The 20,685-nt window shown below is 45.7% G+C and overlaps 1 long non-coding RNA gene across 1 annotated transcript; it reads left to right on the top strand.

The window, feature by feature from the left end:
• The first annotated feature begins 989 nt into the window (after positions 1-989).
• Positions 990-12,629, top strand: LOC117502348. The gene is made up of 4 exons (XR_004558275.1): positions 990-1,002; positions 2,042-2,045; positions 7,043-7,047; positions 12,524-12,629. It is a non-coding gene; the product is annotated as an uncharacterized LOC117502348 (long non-coding RNA).
• Positions 12,630-20,685: the final 8,056 nt, after the last annotated feature.

Here is a 20,685-nt window from a genome sequence, read left to right as displayed (position 1 = left end):
ATTAAATAAGAAACCTGGGGAATTTAGCTTGATTTCATCTGCCGCTGATAAAGGGCAGATGAAATGTCACTCTGTGACAAAAGTAGACTTCTGTGACATTATGTGAGGCACTGCCCCCTCAAACCCATACATTGAAATGGTTGGAAAGCCGGAATATTTATAGCTTGAAATCTGTTTTTTTATATACTTTGACAGTGTATATGTCGATATGGTGAGCAGGTGTGTTTTGGGAGCATGCAGCAACAGCACTCGTGATTTTATTAGGTGGACAGTTTTCCCAAAGATAAGATTTTGAGAAGGAAAGTGGGAGCCTTTTTTAAGTGCTTCTCAGACAGACTGCACAGATGAAGCCAAGCACAGCGTGGGAGTGGTCTTCAAAAAACGGATCTGACCATGGATTCTATCCTATGCATTTGTGTGGCCAAGAGAACTCAAAGCCTGTTGCCTCTCCTGAAAGCGTGGAACTGGCCTTGTTAGTGGTTGGTGCCACCGCGTTGTGTCATACTGACCTTCATCTTTGATCACGGAGACTCAGAGCAAACGTGACGACGAATGACGACTGTGACCACTGTTAACAGAAAAGGCGTGGCGTGGACCAGCTTCCAGCTGCTTGTGTTATTGGTGTGTGTATTATGGACCACCATGCTAATAGTTATCGGGAGCCAGCGAGTCTGGTGGAGGAATGGCGTTTACTGTGGACAAATGAACAGTGTCACTCAGCTGAACATTAATTCTACATGACTCTGCAAACACAACAGGAGTAAAATCAGCAGCGCGGCTTTGAGGGTGTGTAATTATTACTATTATTATTATTATTATTCAATCTTATTGAGACATACAGTGTGTGATGGTTTTTTGTTGCTTTGTTTTTGTTTTTTTTTCTCTGAATACACCAACAAGTTACAAAGAGCCAAAGACAGACATATGTTGATCGTAAAATACAAAAATTTGAGTTGAACGCCGTATTACATTTGTAGACAAAAAGCAACCTGGATTCATGGTGTAAGCATGAAGAGGACTGTACCTGGATGCAGGCGGGGTGACTTTCAGACAGCTATAAGTCAGTTGCCGACTCTACATAACAATTGAGGATAAAAAATGTCTGAATCTGTCGTGCATTTTTCAGACACACTCTGGCTTATTTTACTTTAATAAATTATATCAGGGTCTGCACAAGTTGGAGTTGGAAGAAATGATCTGTAATCTGTTATATAATTTTTTTTAAAAGACAGTGTTGAGTGAGAAATGCCCTTTCCTACACACTTCCACGCACAACACGTACATTGTTTTGTTTATTTGTTCGTTTTTTTTAAGAAATGTGGATTAAAGTTGCGGTAAGAATAAGACCAATTTTGGTCATGTGAGCACAGCCACCAGCCACCGAATACATGAGAAATGTGTGAATTTTTGTGCATTACTTTTTTCGTATGCTTAACTAAGGGTTTTTCCTGAGGATAACTTGCTAGGTTAGTTTACAATTAAGTACAATACAATACAATTAAATAATACAGAAATTATATTGATCAGAGCAGTAAGCAGTCAGGACATTAGGAAATTGTGTATACAGTGTCTTGCCATCTGTCTTCCTCTCTACCAGTATACCTACTGTACCTACTAGTCTGCCTCCCTTCCTGTCTATCTAACCACTCACCTAGCTTCCAACCCAACTACCAACATACCTACCTTCCTATTTATCTACAGTTAACAACAAATATACCTACCTTCCTATTTATCTACCAGTTAACAACAAATATACCTACCTTCCTATCAACAAGTACGAGGTCTGTTAGAAAAGTAACGGACCTTTTTATTTTTTGCAAAAACCATATGGATTTGAATCACGTGTGATTGCATCAGCCAAGCTTGAACCTTTGTGCACATGCATGAGTTTTTTCACGCCTGTCGGTTGCGTCATTTGCCTGTGAGCACGCTTTGTGGGAGGAGTGGTCCAGCCCCCTCGGCGGATTTTCATTGTCAGGAAATTGGCTGAGTGACTGCTGCTTTGCTGCATCAAAATTTTTTCAGAAACTGTGAGAGACAGCCAGGTGGAAACCATTCGGAAAATTCAGATGGCTTTCGGTGAAGATCTTATGGGCATCATACAGATTAAGGAGCATTACAACCGGATTAAAGATGGCCCACAGCTACTGAGGGCGTGCCGCGCTTCGAGCGGCCATTGACAGGCTGAAATGACCAGATCATTTCCAAAGTGAAGGCTGTGTTCATCCGGGACGTTGTCTGACTACCAGAGAAATGGCAAGAGAGGTGGACATAGCACTTTTTCGGCACATTACACTGTTACAGGAGATTTTGTAATGAAAGACGTGCGGCAGAATTCGTGCGTCAGGACGGAGCCGCTAATGGCGTAGAATAAAAACCACCTCCGTGTTGGAAGTCTCATGGGACATGCCCACCTCTTCCACCATTCGGAAGATTCAGACGGCTTTGGGTGGCTTTTCAGTCGAGTGAGTATCCGAGAAATTGTCGAAGAGCTGGGCATGCCACAACATGTCCTGTGAGACCAACATGGAGGTGCTTTTGTTCCACGCCATTAGCGGCTCCGTGGCGGATTCCTCTGCTCCTGTTTTCATGACAAAATCTCCTTTAACAGTGGAATGTGCCGGGAAAGTGCTATGTCCACCTTTTCTGCCATTTCTGTAGTAGTCAGATGACGTCCCAGATCAACACAGCATTCAGTTTGGAAATGATCTGGTCGTTTCAGCCTGTCGATCGCTGCTCGGAGCGCGGCGCGCCCTCCGCCATTGTGCGCCGTCTTTAAACCGGCTGTAACACTCCTTAATCTCTGTGATGCCCATAAAATCGTCCCTGAAAGCCATCTGAATTTTCCGAATGGTGTCCACCTGGCTGTCCTCTCACAGTTTCTGGAAAATTTGATGCAGCGCTGCTCCAGCCATTCAGACATTTCCTCACAATGAAAATCCGATGAGGGGGGAGGACCAGTGCTCACTCAAAGTGTGCTCACAGGCGAATGACGCAACCGACAGGCGTGAAAAAACTCACGCATGCGCACGAAGGTTCAAGCTTGGCTGATGCAATCACATGTGATTCAAATCCATATAGTTTTTGCAAAAAATAAAAAGGTCCGATACTTTTCTAACAGACCTCGCCTGGGCTACAGCGCTCTGGGAACAAGACTCACGGATCCTCTCCACTTACACTGGGTCATAAGGGAATTTCGACAGGTGTTCAATCATCCCAACAGAGGCGAGACTGCTTCAAATATGCTGCTGTCTATGAGACAGGGACGACGGAGTGCAGCTGAGTACGCAATCGACTTCCGCGTTGCGGCAGCGAGGTCCGGTTGGAATTCAGTCTCACTCCGCGCCGCCTTTGTAAACGGGCTGTCTCCAGCCCTAAAGGAGCATCTGGTGGCTAAAGATCAGCCGGTTAGACGGGCTTATCGATCTGGTTATTCATCTTGACCATCGGTTAGAAGAATACAAGCGGGAGCGAGACGAAGGGCGTGGTCGGGTACACGCCGTCCCTCTCCCTTCCAGATCTGAAGTAGCGCTGTCCTCTCCCCGCTCCAAAGCCAGGGCTCTCCACGTTGCACCAGCTCCCCCTGCTGACGAAGCTATGGACACGAGCAGGGCGAAAGTGAAAGTAAAAGAAAGACAAAAGAAGCTGGCCCATGGAGAGTGTTTTTACTGTGGTTCAAATGAGCATGTGCAGAAGAACTGCCCCAAACGGGTAAACTCCAATGCTCACCCTTAGAGATTGGGCTAAGGGTGAGCCATACTAACCATACGGGCGTTCCACAAAAATGCGCACGACTCCCAGTCACAATCCTCTGTGGGGATTTAACGCATACTGCTCCAGCACTGATTGACACCGGATCGGAAGGGAACCTACTGGATAGTAGTTGGGCTAAGGCAGTGGGGCTCCCTCTGGTGGCCGTTCCTTCGCCATTGAAGGTGCGGGCACTAGATGGCACCCTACTACAAGAAATCACACACCAGACATGGCCTTTAACCTTGGTCGTCTCTGGTAATCACAGGGAGGAGATTGTGTTTTATGTAACACCTTCTACCTCCAGAGTTATTTTGGGCTATCCATGGATGATGAAACACAATCCCCGGATTGATTGGCTGTCTGGGGTTGTGGCTCAATGGAGTGAAACCTGCCACCGGGAGTGTTTAAGATCCTCGGTGCCACCTGGCGATGAAGTTAAGGAGGAGGTCAGAGTCCCCCCAATCTTACGGAGGTGCCAGCTGAGTACCATGACCTTGCTGACGTCTTCAGCAATGATCTGGCCCTCACCCTGCCCCCACATCGACCGTATGATTGTGCCATTGATTTGATTCTGGGCGCTGAGTATCCGTCCAGTAGGCTGTACAACCTCTTACGTCCTGAGCGCGAATCAATGGAGACCTACATCCGGGACTCTTTCGCTGCCAGGCTAATCCAAAATTCTTCATCCCTGTTAGGTGCAGGTTTCTTTTTTGTGGGCAAGAAGGACAGCAGTCTCCGTCCATGCATTCATTATAGAGGGCTGAATGAGATTACGGTTCGCAACCGATACCCATTACCTGTCTTAGATTCAGTGTTCACGCCCCTACATGGAGCCAAAATATTCTCGAAGTTGGATCTTAGGAATGCTTACCATCTAGTTCGGATAAGGAGGGGAGACGAGTGGAAGACGGCATTTAACACCCCCTTAGGGCACTTTGAGTACCTGGTCATGCCGTTCGGCCTCACTAACGCCCCAGCAACGTTCCAGGCTTTGGTTATTGATGTGCTGCGGGATTTCCTGCACCGATTCATCTTCGTATACCTAGACGAAATCCTCATCTTCTCCCAGGACTCTGAGACTCATGTTAAGCATGTCCGTCAGGTCCTTCAGCGGTTATTGGAGAACCGGCTGTTTGTGAAGGCCGAGAAGTGTGAGTTCCATCGCACCTCTCTGTCCTTATTGGGGTTCATTATCTCCTCCAACTCCGTCGCACCCGATCCGGCTAAGGTAGCTACGGTGAGAGATTGGCCCCAACCGGTAAATCGTAGGAAGCTGCAACAGTTCCTAGGGTTCACCAATTTTTACAGGAGGTTTATTAAGGGCTATAGCCAGGTAAGTAGCCCCCTTACAGCCCTGACCTCCACCAAAGTCCCCTTCACCTGGTCGGATCGGTGCAAAGCCGCGTTTAGGGAGTTGAAACACCGGTTTTCAACTGCACCAGTTCTGGTGCAGCCCAGTCCAGTCCCTGTTCTGGCATGCCCGCCAGTTTATTGTTGAAGTGGATGCCTCTGACTCAGGGATAGGAGCCGTGCTGTCCCAGAGCAGGGACTCCGATAGTGTTCTCCACCCTTGTGCTTACTTCTCCCGCAGGTTAACCCCCGCCGAACGGAACTATGACGTTGGCAGTCGGGAACTCCTGGCTGTGAAAGAGGCCCTTGAGGAGTGGAGACATCTGTTGGAGGGAGCTGTGGTCCCATTTGTGGTTTTCACTGACCACCTGAACCTGGAATATATCCAGACCGCCAAGTGGCTGGGCCCCAGGCAAGCCCGGTGGTCATTGTTTTTTGGACGCTTTGACTTCAAGAATGTCCAGTCTGACGCCCTGTCCCGGGTGCATGAAGAGGAAGTTAAAGCAAGGCTGTTGGACCCACCGGACACCATCATACTGGAATCCACTATCGTTGCAACCCTCACGTGGGACGTGGAGGGAGTTGTTAGGGAGGCCCTGATACGACACCCGGATCCCAGAGGTGGACCATCCAACAGACTGTACGTGCCACCAGACGCTCGGACTGCCGTGTTGGACTTCTGTCACGGTTCCAAGCTCTCCTGCCATCTGGGGGTGCGAAGGACCGTGGCAGTGGTCCGGCAGCAGTTCTGGTGGCCGTCAGTCGAAGCCGACACCAGGGACTACATCCTGGCATGCACCACCTGCTCCAGGGGCAAGGCTTCCCACCAGCCGGAGAAGGGGCTCCTCCAGCTGTTGCCTGTGCCTCGTCGCCCCTGGTCCCACATTGGCTTGGACTTCGTCATGGGTTTCCCTGCCTCCCAGGGGAAGACAGTCATCCTGACGATATTGGACCGGTTCTCGAAGGCGGCCCACTTTGTCGCCCTCCCGAACCTCCCGACTGCCCAGGAGACTGCAGACCTCCTGGTCTACCACATCGTGCGTCTGCATGGTATCCCCACGGACATTGTATCAGACCGTGGTCCTCAGTTCTCCTCGCAGGTCTGGAGGAGTTTCTGTAGGGAGCTGGGGGCCACGGTGAGCATGTCGTCCGGGTACCACCCACAAACTAACGATCAAGCAGAGCGGGCTAACCAGGACTTGGAGCAAGCCTTGAGATGCGTCACATCTGTGCACCCGACGGCCTGGAGTCAACACCTGGCCTGGATCGAGTACGCACACAACAGCCAGGTGTCGTCATCTACCGGCCTCTCCCCGTTCGAGGTCTGCTTGGGGTATCAACCCCCGTTGTTTCCGGCCATCGAGGGAGAGGTCGAGGTGCCCTCGGTCCAGGCCCACCTCAGGAGATACCGTCGGGTGTGGAAGAAAGCCCGTTCTGCTCTCCTGAAGGCCCGGACACGGGCTAAGGACCATGCGGACCACCGACGTTCCCCGGCCCTAACATACCAGCCGGGGTAGGAGGTTTGGCTCTCCACAAAGAATATCCCTCTGCAAACAGACTCCCCAAAACTAACCAACCATTACATTGGACCCTTCAAGATCCTTAAAGTGATCAGCCCGGTTTTTCATGTTTCCCAGATCAAACCTTACCACACGTCGGACCTCTGCTCCACGCCGCCTCCTGCCCAGATCATCGATGGAGAACCTGCCTGGACGGTGAAGAAACTCCTGGATGTTCGTCGGAGGGGCCAGCGGTATCAATATCTGGTAGACTGGCAGGGGTATCCCCAGAAGAGCGCTCCTGGGTGAAGAGGAGCTTCATTCTGGATCCCGCCCTCCTGGCGGATTTCTACCGGGAGCACCCAGACAAGCCGGGGCGGGTGCCAGGAGGCACCCGTTGGGGGGGGGGGGGGGGGGTCCTGTTGTGTGGGCCGCTGAAGAGGAGGTATTGCTGGCCCACCACCAGATGGCGTCCTGCCATGTTGGCAGCGTTTGGGCCCCCTCTAGAGGCCCAAACGCTGAGAGGAACAGGTTTTACAGTGGTAAGTTCTGTGGATCCGAGAAAACTGATTTGTATCTGTAACACACAGATCAGTGTCCGTGGACTTATAAAACTTGCTTGTCGTAAAGAAACAAACCGCTTTGCGATAAGCATTTAAAAAACCTCAGTGACGATCACGATTACAGAGTACACACTAACACCCCCCCTCCGCCCCCCATTATTCGCGGAGTTTTCACAGCCCTGAGTTTATAACCATTAATGGATAGTTTCTGCCGAGTGCAGATAAAATTGCTCATCGTTATGCTAACCCCATGTTCCTGCCACGGTGCTGTGATGCGGACCACATCTGTCCCAGATCCGTGACAGATATGGGCTGTAAATGGTTGGTCTTTTGCGGATCTGGTTCAGATCTGATCTGGATCTGTTCCAGAACTGTAAAGTGGAGCCGTACCAGATCTGGGCCAGGGTGCAAAAGTTGTCTGGACCGGATGTGTTTTCAGGATTGGTACCGGATATTGGACTACATCCGGCCCGGATCCATTTGCTGTCTGGGATTAATTCAGCTGTGGTTTTGTCGTACTCGTACTTTCCTACCATCATACATGCCTACCTACACAGTAAATTTTGCAGAGTAAAATTTACTCTGCTGGGATAACATTTGGTCCCAGTCCAAATAGAGTTGCTAAATCAGCTCTATCACAGTGTAAAATCAACTCTTATTGGAGTAGGAAACACTTCATTTCACAAGATGGTAGAGCTGATTTCACTCTAGAATAGAGTGTATTTTACTCTATTTAGACTGGGACCAAATGTTATCCCGGCAGAGTAAATTTTACTCAGCAAAATTTACTGTGTATCTACCTACTGGGTGACAAAAGACAAACCAGCATACAGAGTCAAATTTTGGGCCACCATGTGCCACCAGAATACCTTTGATGCTCCTTGGCATTGATTCAACATGTCTCTGGAATCTTGCTGGAGGGATGAGATATGATTATTCCATGATGACTTGTGGAGAGTGCTGACACACTGGTCCAAAACCAACTGGGTCTGGTCAGCATTTTTATACATGCTACAGAGCACGGGTAGGTGTTAAATGTTTAATTGTACCTTGCAGTACACTCATGTAGCAGCATCGACATTCATCTTTTTTCGTCTCATTTATGCCAATTTTCTTGTAATGTGTCACTGTGAGTGGGTATATTGTACAACCTGAGCACAACATATTTCAATAAAAATATGAATATACCTTTAACACATCTAAATAATTGCATTCATAGCCAGACAAAAGAAGACAAATAAAGGGATGATACAAGAAGATTTCCAGTCACTCAATATCTCTTGGAGTTCAAATAAATGGAAACAGCATGGTACAGTATGCTCATTTTGATGTAGACTCACTTTGATAACAGAGTGATAATATGCAAAACATACTAGTAAGGGAAATGTCCAAGAACCCAGTGACAAATCTGAAAGAGTTGCAAGTGTCTGTGGATGTGTAGTGGCTCCTGTGCATTGTTTTTGACTCCTCCCACTCACTTCCCTTGGAACACATACTCTCATTCTCCGGAATGGAAGGCAGACACTCTGACCAGTCGGCTAAAACCCGGGCTCTGGCTTTGGCTATCAGGGGAGTGAGGCCTCTTGACTACCGCATGCACAGTGACTCCTGCTGGCCTCTGTGTCACAATTGGAATAACTGGTGCTTTTGTCTATTGCTGCAGAGTCGCATTTACAAGGACTGGGGGCATCATAGTCTTGATCCACTTCCTCACTCAGCTTCTCAGATACTGCAATCACTCCATCCACTGATTCCCCAAAGATCGCAGCACTGACCACAAAATCAACCTCTGTAAATTTTTCCTCTCCAACAAAGGCACCTAAACTGCTGGTCTCCATAACTCTACCCTACATACAGTCTATATACAAGCACGGAACAGGCTACGAACCAGAACACATCCATTATGAATGCAAAATTCACTGGGAAGACATCTGAGACTCTGCCCCCATCCTGCACAGCACTCACAGTACCTGTATATACGCCGTCTATGACATCCAACAAATTTTCAGCATGTCCCAATGAGCAGCCCAGTCAACTAAATCAAGCTTTTAAGAAAATCAGCACAGGCTACAAAAGAGCACTATCATTCAATAAGCACAAAGAAAAAAGAAAGCTTTAAAAAAAAAAACCCTGAAATTTCAGCTGTGGTCTACCAGAAAGCAGAGAGCCAGGTCTCTCCTTTCTCTGCCCTTGACCAAGGCGGTGTCTCTACATTTGGAGTTTGGCATACACTGTACATTTGGCAGCACAGGGCTTAGTGGTTAGCACTGTTGCCTCACAGCAAAAAGGTCCTGAAATCTTGGAAACTTTATCATTTCCAAGGTCTCCCTTGCAAAAGAGATCTCGATCTCAATGGGACTAACCTGGTTAAATTAAATTAAATTAAAACCAAGATCTGGAGTTAAATGGTAAATGGACTGCATTTATATAGAGCTTTTCCATCTGCATCAAACGCTCAAAGCGCTTTACAAATAATGCGCCTTGTATGGCAGCACCCTCACATTCACCCCGATGTCAGGGTGCTGCCATACAAGGCGCTCACTACACACCGGGAGCAATAGGGGATTAAAGACCTTGCCCAAGAGCCCTTAGTGATTTTCCAGTCAGGCGGGGATTTGAACCAAGGATCTTCTGGTCTCAAGCCCAACACCTTAACCACTAGACCATCACCTCCCCTAAAGTTGGTCCCCAGGTGCCAGACTGTGGCTGCCCACTGCTCCTAGTGGTTGGATTGTGTCTAACTGTAATTAAGATTGGTTAAATGCAGAGGAAATAGACAAAGAAATATTGTTGTATGTATGCACAGTGACACCAAAAGGCTCTTCTCTCTCTCTTTTCGTCTAAGCCTGGATTTCATGTCTTTGGGTTGAAAAGTACTTCTTTGTACCAAGTCATATCTAGGAGCATGTACTGGTGCAATGCTTCACTGTATCCATAACACCACAGAACCACCTTGAGTCCTGGATAGCAACCACCCAGACAGACAACTGGTCCATTTGCACATTTCTAATATAAACATCTGTTTGCCACAGGCAGGTGAAGTGCGGCCATCCTCTTGGCCTTCTCCTGCCAATGAAATCCTCAATACTCAGGAGTCTATGTGCTGGATCATGCATAGAGGAATGTGCTAAATGACCAATATGTCCTCATCTTAGTCTCCCAAAGTAATTGCTCCTTTGACATAAAGTCTTTCCTACAGCACTCAAGGATACTCCAACAAGACACGGTACAAAAGACATCCAGTCCTTGCCTTATTATATAATCAGTTATTACAATGTGTTTAATGAATGTTGAAAACAGAATTGGACATTTATCCTTCTGTTTCAGCCTTCGGTTGGTCCTGGTTCTTTACCTAGAGCTATTTTAATGTATAGCCTCATGTGTTATTTTCACTGAATTGTTTCATGGCAGAGCTGGTGACTTTCTTAAAATGAAATAGCTTATTGATGCGATGAAATGACATGCTATGTGTCTGTGTTGTGTGTGTCATGTGGGAGCCTATGGGCAGTTGTGTCATGTGCCTTTTGAGATTAAATAAATAACACAGAGCCAAAGATTACTGTGAGTTGACATTTTTTTTTTTTTTTTAAAGATTGTTCTTTCAGAATATATGCAAGTTATGTGTCAATCACGTAACATCCAAACGTGTAGCCTTTATTCCTGCATACGGTATGTGCTCACATATATATATATATACACTATAAGCGACGGCTGTGGCTGAAAGTTTGGGGGGCCTCCTAAATCTCCATGTCTCAGCGGCCTTAAGTGGCATTAATGTGCTCCTGTTTGCGATTGTTCGTTGGAGTTAACACTCTACATCTGGCGTGTCCAACCAATCGGTCGCGATCGCATGAAAAAATAAAAAGTCTGTCACTGGACTCGAGAGGTTTTAGTGCTGCTATAATGGACTGATGCAGAAGGTGGCAGCAATGCAGCAATAAGAATGCCGGCTGCTGTTAAATACCAAAGAAGAAGAAGAAACGCCATAGAAGACGGAGAGCGAGGTAATCAGTATTGCCAACTTGGCGACTTTCTCGTTAAATCTGGCGACTTTCCAAACCCTCTTGACAACTTATTTTCTCAAACACTACTAGCGACAAATCTAGCTGCTTTTCCTTGCATCACTGGAGACTTTTCTGGTGTTTGGTGACTCAAGTGAAAGTGAAAACACGTATTAATCTAGTGTCTGTTCTCACTGAGCGGCAACAGGTCTCCCCACCTCCGCTGCAGCTGCAAAGCACTGAGCAGAGGGACAGCTACAATCCTCCGCATTCAAAGTGCAAATGAAATGCATGCACGATGCCTCAGCAGCTGTTCCCGCATTGAATGGCAAACCTTGATCGGACTCAGTCAGCCTACTATCTGCGCCGTGCACCTCTGTGACTAATTAGTCTCGACATTGAGAAGCCCTGACCTTGAGAAGTTATTTTATTTTGAGAAGTGATGGCCAATTTTAATGACAAAAAAAATAAATCAAGACTCAAGCACTACTGAGGTGTAAATTAGGATTTAGTACAATTCTATTTGCACCACATTCATCTACACAAATTTAATTTATATTAGAAACATCTACTACTGTGGTGCAAATTAAAGTTGAATATCCCCTTATTTGCACCATCATTGTGCAAATAAAGATTTGGTAGTTCTCTATTTACATCACTGTGGTGTAAATAAGGATTTAGTGTGACCAAATTTGCACCCCCTGTGGTGTAAATAACCAGTCTGCATGCAGACAGAGACATGCTGCTGCACACAGGGGTAAATTTCTGGAACGGTTTTCCAAATTGTTGTCCGAAATTAAAGAATTTCTGAAATGAATGAAGAAAAAAAAAAAATACAGGGACACCCTGTAGCTACAAGAATACAAGGAACTTGGCTCTGGTTTGAACTGTATTCTTTCTGTACAAGTAAGTCCCTTCAGCTGCTCCCTTATTTTTGCACTCGGGGTCGCCACAGCAAATCCAAGGTGGATCTGCATATTGAATTGGCACAGGTTTTACGCCAGATGCCCTTCCTGATGCATCTCCACATTACATGGAGAAATGTGGCAGGGGTGGGATTTGAACCCGTAGCCTTCTGAACTGAAACCAAGCGCATTAACCACTTGGCCACCAGCATGTATAAAAATACACTAAACACTCACATCCACAATAAAAAAATGTGCAAATAAAATGTGTGCAAAGGAAAAACAGACAGAGTGAGTTTTTTGTCAGGTTAAATTGTTCATCAGTGTGATGCCTGTGGAAAGAAACTGTTCCTGTGTCTGGTAGTTTTGATGTACACAGCTCTTTTCTGCAGACCTGACAGTTTGTTGAAGTCTGTGCCTGTCATGTTTGGAGGCAGAGAGAAAGCAAACAGATGGAGATACACAGGACAGACTGGGTGATGGATGTGTAGAAGATGATGAGCAGTTCTTGGGGCAGGTTGAACTTCCTGAGCTGTCTCAGGAAGTACATCCTCTGCTGTGCCTTTTTCCTGATGTGTCTATGTGAGAGGTCCACTTCAGATCTTGGGAGATAATGGATCCCAGGAACTGGGAAGTGTCCACAGTAGACAGTGTTGTTGAGGATGGAGAGGGAAGGAGTGATGGCGGGGGTGGGGTGTTCTCCTGAAATGCACTATCATCTCTACAGTCTTGAGCGGGTCCAGCTCCAGGTTGTTCTGACCACACCAGAGGACCAACTGTTCCACTTCCTGTCTGTATGCAGCCTCATCACCATCCTGGATTGTGATGGTGGTGTTGGCCGCAAACTTCAGGAGTTTAACAGAGGGGTTTCCTGAGGTGCAGTTGTTTGTGTGTGTATACGTATATATATATATATATAATATAACAACTTGCTCTGCCAGTTTTGGCATATACCACCATCACTATATATATGCAGACAGGTGAAAAAAAGAATGACAAATGATGGATCAAGGAGTGGCTATGATGCTTCAAAATGTAGCCCGATTTGCTATTCGGGATGAACGAGAAGGAACGGTGCTCTGTGTAATAACCCTAATACGTAGCTACAAAGGATCAGCTACTGCTTCATTCAGATTGGGACTCTCAAAGGCTCACTGTTTGTTTTAACTTTGTATTTTAGTTGGTAAATAAATCCCATCCAGGGAGAGTTGTAGACTTACATCCCCTTCAGGCTACAGTATACTGATATGAGCACCATCACAGATCAGCCTCAGGGCCTGGACAGGACTCAGGAGAACCACCTGCAGGTTCAGAATTAGGTTTACCCTCATACCCAGGATGGGGCAGTTTGTGGTCCTGATCAAAGTCACTTTGACACACAGACAGGAGTAATGGGGATTTCATCCTCTCACCCTTTGGTTGCTGGACGACCCACTTCACCTTCTTATTGATGGTGTGTAATAATGTACAAATGTTTGACCAATTTCATGTCTACAAAGGAAAATCAAAAGCAGGTTGAGCAGTTTCCTCTTCTCACCTGCTGCTAAAGAGAAGGTTCCTGATAAAACCCAACGGAGCGAGAGAGATAGAGAGACATCTGCTGTCTATCTCGCTCTCTCCCCTCCTGTGTCACTCTGTGGCAACATCTGCTTCCTTCGCTGCTCTTTCCCATCATGAAGTGGGCGTGTCTTTTGTGTTGCCCCCAGCACCATTGTTCTAGCCAATCATTGTCCCAACCAAGTTGTTCCCACGATGCACCAGTAATGTCCAGAAGGCGCTGATAGAAGCTGGTGTCTGTGAAGGAATGACGGTCGCTTTACTACTTTAGCCCCCAGGGAGAAATGACAATAAAAACAACAATTTCTCATTCATCTACTCAAAGAAAAGTGAAAAATGTCTTATTTTCAAACAGGTTGGCATCAACTCGCGTACTAAGACAAAAAATGTTGCTGTTTTGAAATTTTGTAGGAGTCCTGCACACTTCAACACAGTCAAAGAGGAAAGCCAGAAAAAGAAAGAACAGAGGGGGCAAGAGAGAAGGTGATTCATGAAGGAAGATGGAGCTCTGGGAAAAGATCAGAGCCCGGTCCCTGGGGAGCCGCAACAGATGAAGTCGCTGAATAAGCTGTCCGTCATTGTGTGACTTGGGCTGCTGTGGTCACTTCGTTTGTTCAAATGCAACAATGGAGGATGGCTGAGAGAGAAATCTGTTTTCCCACAAGATTTAGCCAAAAATCTGTAGTGGCTAGTGCTGTGTGCAGGGATTAGCCCTGGTGACAAATTGTAATGCTAAATAAAAACAGAGGAGAGAGCAAAAATCAGCCACTGTGATGATGGTTTCTTTTTTTCACAACAATTTCTTGTATGTGCTTTTTTTTAATGAAAATGTGAATACAAGAAGTGGGGAAAAATAATTCATTAATTTTCTAAACCCACTTATTCCAATTAAGACTCATAGAGGGAACCTGCACAAACACAGAACATGCAAGCCCCACACACAAAGAACCAGGCATTTAAACCTCATACTTGTGAACCACAAAGCCACCGTACTGCCCATTGCAAGAAATATTTGTTCATTAATTCATATTCTATACACACTTATTCCAATTAAGAGTCATGGGGGGAGCTGACGCCTATCCCAGCAGTTATTGGGTGAGAGGCAGGGTACACCCTGGACAAGACACCAGTCTATCACAGGGACAACACAGACAGACAAACACATTCAGATTCTCTCTGACACCTACGCTAAATTTAGAGTCAACAATCCACCTAGGCTCCGTGTCTTTGGAAGTGGGAGGAAGACAGAGCACCCAGAGGGAACCCATGTAAGCACGGGGAGAACATACAAACTGCACACAGGTTGGATTTGAAGCCGGGTGCTTCTCCTTGTTAGGCAACTGTTAGGCACTGCAAACTGTCATTGGCAACACCATGAAGCCACCGTGCTGCCCGTACTAAAAATACATTTTGAAAAGTGAGTTTAAAAAGGGATGAATGAGTGCAAGCAGGACAGCTGTCATGAATAATAGTTCCACAATATGAAATCCATCAGACAAGTCATAAGAACGGCAGAAAAGATCATTGGTCTCCCTCTGCCCTCATTGGATGATGTTTTTAGGACTCGCTGCCTCCACCGAGCAAGCAGTATTCTGCAGGATGGAACACACCCCTTACATCACCTTTTTTCTTTGCTTCCATCCGGCAGGCGTTATCGGGCCTTTAAAGCCCACACCACAAGGCTGAAAAACAGCTTCTTTCCTCGAGCTGTTACAGAACTGAACAGACACGCCCAAGCTTCAGTTGAAACAATTGCATTATTCTAATTAAAATAAGGATGGACATGTGCAATTATTGTTTTAATTATTTTTTAATTTTAGGTATTTTATTACTGTTTTTATACTATTTAAGGGGTTTTATTAAGTTGGATATTTTTACTGTTAATTGATGTTTTAGAGGGATACGTGCAATATGGGACATGTGCAGCATGGGATAAGTGTAATATGGGATAATGACAATGTGGGTTTAGTGCAATACGAGTTATGTTTGTCTCCGAGCTTGACACCCCCCCCCAATCTCCTGATGTCTTTTTTCATTGGTCATTGTTTATGAGGATGCACAAGCAAATTTCGTTGTGTTGATCGCTGTGCAATGACAATAAAGGTGATTCTGATTCTAAGAATTACTGTGCATCCAGAAAGTTTCACAGCACTTCACTTTTTCCACATTGTGTTATGTTACAGCCTTATTCCAAAATGGACTACATGTTGTGGTTAGCTCCCCCATCTGTGTACTTTTAATTATGTTCTGTATGTATTCAGTTGTTGGTGAATAATTTTAGTATTATTATTTTCTGTATGTGTTCATTTAGTGATATTTTCTGTATAGCTTCAATGGTTCATTTCTGATCTCTGTCTGTGTCCTGGTGGTCTGGTCCCACGCATTTCACCCCTGCATCCTCACCTATCAGTCTTGTGTCTTCCTGTTGCACTCCTTCGCATGTTTGAGTTCCACATTGCTTTTCTGCTTTAGCTTTGTTTTTTGGTTTTGGTCATTATAGTTCTTAGTCTTTGTGTTCTGATCACCTCCTACCTAACAGGGGCGTAGGCAGAAATCATAAAATGGGTGGGCCCAGAAAAAATCAGACGGGCCCAACCTTTGGGGTTGTAGGTAAGGTGTAGGTATTATAATACACCGTTTGAAAAGTATGCCTCGTTTGGACATCGCAAGCAACGTTATCACTTAGCCTACAGCACTGGCAAAGTGAGCACACAGACGTGACACGTCAGACACAAGTATTCTTCATGGATAATGCAAGCTGCAGTGCAGCCCCCCCCCCACACACACACATTCAGTGCAAGTCTGGTAGCCTACTTGGCTCGGCCTAAACCCAAAATGTCAATAGGCATTTACATAAGGCATTGTTTCAAAAATGAATTCCAAGTTTAATGATGAACACATCTCAGCCAACTGCACAGACACTGTGTGCACAGTTACACAGACGCAAAGTGTCAGACACAAGCACCCCATGGACAATGCAGGCAGCAACTCTTAAAGTCCTTTAAAATAAAAACTCAAAATATATCTGCAACATGAAAACAGGTTGGCTCGGCGGCCAAATTATGAAATTGATAAACGATAGAAACGATGGCTCGGCAGCCACATTAAAAACCATCAGAATGGATACCAACATGATTCGTGGCAGTTGCAATATAATATTAACAATTAGGCCTATTTAGAAGAAAAAAGTAATTAATGGTCTCACACTTACAAGGTCTGTTAGAAAAGTATCCGACCTTTTTATTTTTTTCAAAAACCATATGGATTTGAATCACGTGTAATTGCATCAGCCAAGCTTGAACCTTCGTGCGCATGCGTGAGTTTTTTCACACCTGTCGGTTGCGTCATTCACCTGTGAGCAGGCTTTGTGTGAGCACTGGTCCACCCCTCTTGTCGTTTTTTTATTACGAATGAATGTCTGAACGATTTGGAGCATTGCTGCATCAATTTTTTTCCAGAAACTGTGAGAGACCTCCAGGTGGACACCATTCGGAAAATTAATATGGCTTTCAGGGACGATTTTATGGGGATTACACAGATTAAGGAGTGATCCAGATGCGCGGAACTCCTCCGCACGTCTGTCTCAATGTGCCGAAAAAGTGCTGATGTCCACATCTTTTCACAATTCCTATGCTAGTCAGACGACATACCGGATCAACACAGCGTCCAGTTTAGAAATGAACGACACATTCCACTGTTACAGGAGTTTTTGTCATGGAAAGAGGAGCGGAATTCCGCGCATTGCGGTGGAGCCGCATGGCGCAAAGCAACGCCGTGATGAAGCCTCACAGGACATGTTGGGGCATGTCCAGCTCATGCTGAATTTCTCGGATAATCACACGACTGAAAAGCAACCGACAGCCGTCTGAAATCCACCTGAAAGCTGTCCTGTGAGACCAACATGGAGGTGCTTTTGTGCCACGTCATGAACGGTTCCGTGGCGCGTCCCTCCGCTTTTCTTTCCATGAAAAAAACTCCTGTAACAGTGGAATGTGCCGAAAAAGTGCTGATGTCCACGCCTTCTGCCTTTTTGTGAAAGTCAGACGACATCCCGGATCAACAAAGCCTTCACGTTGGAAATAATCTGGTTGTTTCAGCGGGGTGTCAGCCTGTCGATTTGCGCTCGGAGCGTGGCGCACTCTCAGCAGTTGTGGGCGGTCTTTAAACCGTCTGGATCACTCCTTAATCTGTGTAATCCCCATAAAATCGTCCCTGAAAGCCATATTAATTTTCCGAACGGTGTCCACCTGGAGGTCTCTCACAGTTTCTGGAAAAAAATTGATGCAGCAAAGCTCCAAATCGTTCAGACATTTATTCGCAATAAAAAAATGATGAGAGGGGTGGACCAGTGCTCACTCAAAGCGTGCTCACAGGCGAATGACGCAAAATGACAGGCGTGAAAAAACTCACGCATGCGCACGAAAGTTCAAGCTTGGCTGATGCAATCACACGTGATTCAAATCCATATGGTTTTTGAAAAAAATAAAAAGGTCGGCTACTTTTCTAACATACCTCGTACATTTGATGAATCCTTTTAATGCATGCTACAGCAGGAGATGACGGGGTTTTTGTTGAACTCTCTTATCACATCATCATAGTCCAACATTTCGGTCAGTTCTCTTTCAAGGGAAAGCACGGAGAGTGCATTCAGTCTGTGAGTCAATTTGGATGTTCTGGTGGACGTTTTTATCCGATTAACAATAGAAAACAGCTGTTCGACAGTGCATGTTGTTATTGGCATTGTGATGAGGGCCCGCAGAAGACTATTTATTTGAGGAAAAATGTGGTCCCTCGATTATCGCGGGAGTTACATTCAAAAATAACCTGCGATAAACGAAATCCGCGAAGTAGTCAACGTTATTTTTTACAATTATTATAGATGTTTTAAGGCTGTAAAACCCCTCACTACACACTTTTCTCAAACAGGCATTAACATTTTCTCTCTTTTCTCTCCTGTGTGAACACTCTCTTTTCTCTCTTGTGCAAACACTCTTTTTTCTTCTGTGCGAGAAGATTATAAACAGACACACGCAGAACACAATGCGCGTGCTCTCCCTTCGCTCACTGCCTCCCAAGGTACGGATGTGGGACCCGCAAAGAATCCAAGTCCTCTCTCGGTGGCCACGGAGCTCTGCGGCTGCGATCAACATCCGGATCAAAACAGCGAGCATAGTCTCTGGACCTGTTGCCAGATTTGGCGCAATTCCGCACAGCAGACAGGAGGGCGGTGGTGTGATTGGCCCACTGCGGCGTTTACTGAGCCCGCAGAAAGCACATCGGAGGCAGTGAGAGCAATCACGGTGATGCCGACCGGTACCGCGAATGGCCCGCCTGATAAGGAGGCAGAATACAATGCGCCGTTTAAAAAAAAAAGCATGCAAAATTGCACTAAAAAAAATCTGCGAAACTGTGAGGCCACCAAAGGTGAACTGCGTTATAGTGAGGGACCACTGTACTCTGAAAATTAATTAATAAAAATCACAGAAGATGAACCAGATTTTTTTGACAAAATTTATTAATTGTCGCTCAGTGCTAATGCAATACCATATCATAGGAATACAATGAGGCAACAACAGGTGACTGTCGAGTGTCGACTCAGCCTTCTTATTGGATGGGGCGGGCCCAGGCCCATCCAGACCCACCTTTGGCTACGTGTAAGCCTCTTAATGTCACTATGTTATGTCTTTCACTCTTGCACTTTATCAACTCCTGAGTTCTATATTGGTTTGTGGTTTTATGATTTCTCCCCTCCTTCAGTTATGGTTGGTTATTGTTATGTTTTATTTTTGTTCACTCACCTTCAGATGTGTGTTCCGTTGTTTTTGCACCATCAGTATTCTGTTTCATGGTAGTCACCTTTGTTGCTTTTTTTAATTAAACATTCGGATTCCCCTGGTCTGCATCAGTTCTAAGTCAGCTGCTAGGTGCCAGCCAAGGCTGACTTTCCATGTCTATCTTCTATTCAGAATCAGAATGAAATTTATTGGCAAGTGAGCAGAGGTGTAAAAGTCTGGCTTCAGAAAGTAAAAGTCCAGCCACATATTTGTTCCATCTTCCTAATAAACCAGCTGACTGTAATTAGTTCAGCTCTTCAGGCAGATGGATGAGGTAATTATTGAGATCACCTGTTTTAGTTCTACAGGAAGAAGCAACATATGGGAGGGTTTTTACTTTCTGAAGCCGGAGTTTTACACCTCTGCAAGTGAGTGCTCACATACAAGGAATTTGATCTGGTGTTGTTGGTGCATAAACAAGAATAAAAAGAAAAGTAAAAAGCACTTCGATAAGAAGTAAAAGATTCAAACAGTCAATTAGGCAAAACTCTATGTTCACTGTAAAATAAATAAATATAACATACTGGAATGGGACTGTGCAAAAGCATGTCACTGGTGTGCAGATGTACAGTACCTTTCAGTGCAGGGATGACCAATCTGTACTTGGTGGAACTGGGGGAGGAGGGCAGGGTAAATGGGGTCTCTGGCATTATTTATTAGTCTAGCTTCAGATGGAAAGAAGCTGTTTTGTGTCTTGAGGTTTTAGTTCTGGTGGACCTCAGCCATCTGCCAGAAGGGTTGGTGACAAAACGTTTGTGTCCTGAGTACGAGGGATCATCCACAATCTTCCTTGATCGCCTCAGGGCCCTGGAGGTATACAGGTCCTGTAGGGATGGCAAATTGCAGTCGAGCACCTTCTCTGCTGTGTGGATGATACGCTGCAGTCTGCTCCTGTCCGTAGCAGTGGCAGCAGCATACCAGACAGTGATGGAAGAGGACATGATGAACTCGATGGCAGTGTAGAAGTTCACCATCATTGTTTTTGGCAGGTTGAACTTCCTTAGCTGCCGCAGAAAGTACATCCTCTGTTGTGTTCTCTTGATAAGAGAGCTGACGTTCAGGTCCCACTTGAGGTCCTGTGTGATGGTGATCCCCAGGTAACGAAAGGACTCCACAATAGTAGCTGGAGAGTCACACAGGGTGATGGGGTTGGCCAGGACTGGGTTTTTTTCTGAAGTCAACAACCATCTCCACTGTCTTGAGGGCATTGCGCTCCAGACTGT

Source organism: Thalassophryne amazonica, chromosome 2 (genome assembly GCF_902500255.1).
Source record: "Thalassophryne amazonica chromosome 2, fThaAma1.1, whole genome shotgun sequence".
NCBI classification, from domain to species: Eukaryota; Metazoa; Chordata; class Actinopteri; order Batrachoidiformes; family Batrachoididae; genus Thalassophryne; species Thalassophryne amazonica.
This window is presented reverse-complemented; position numbering and strand designations above follow the sequence as displayed.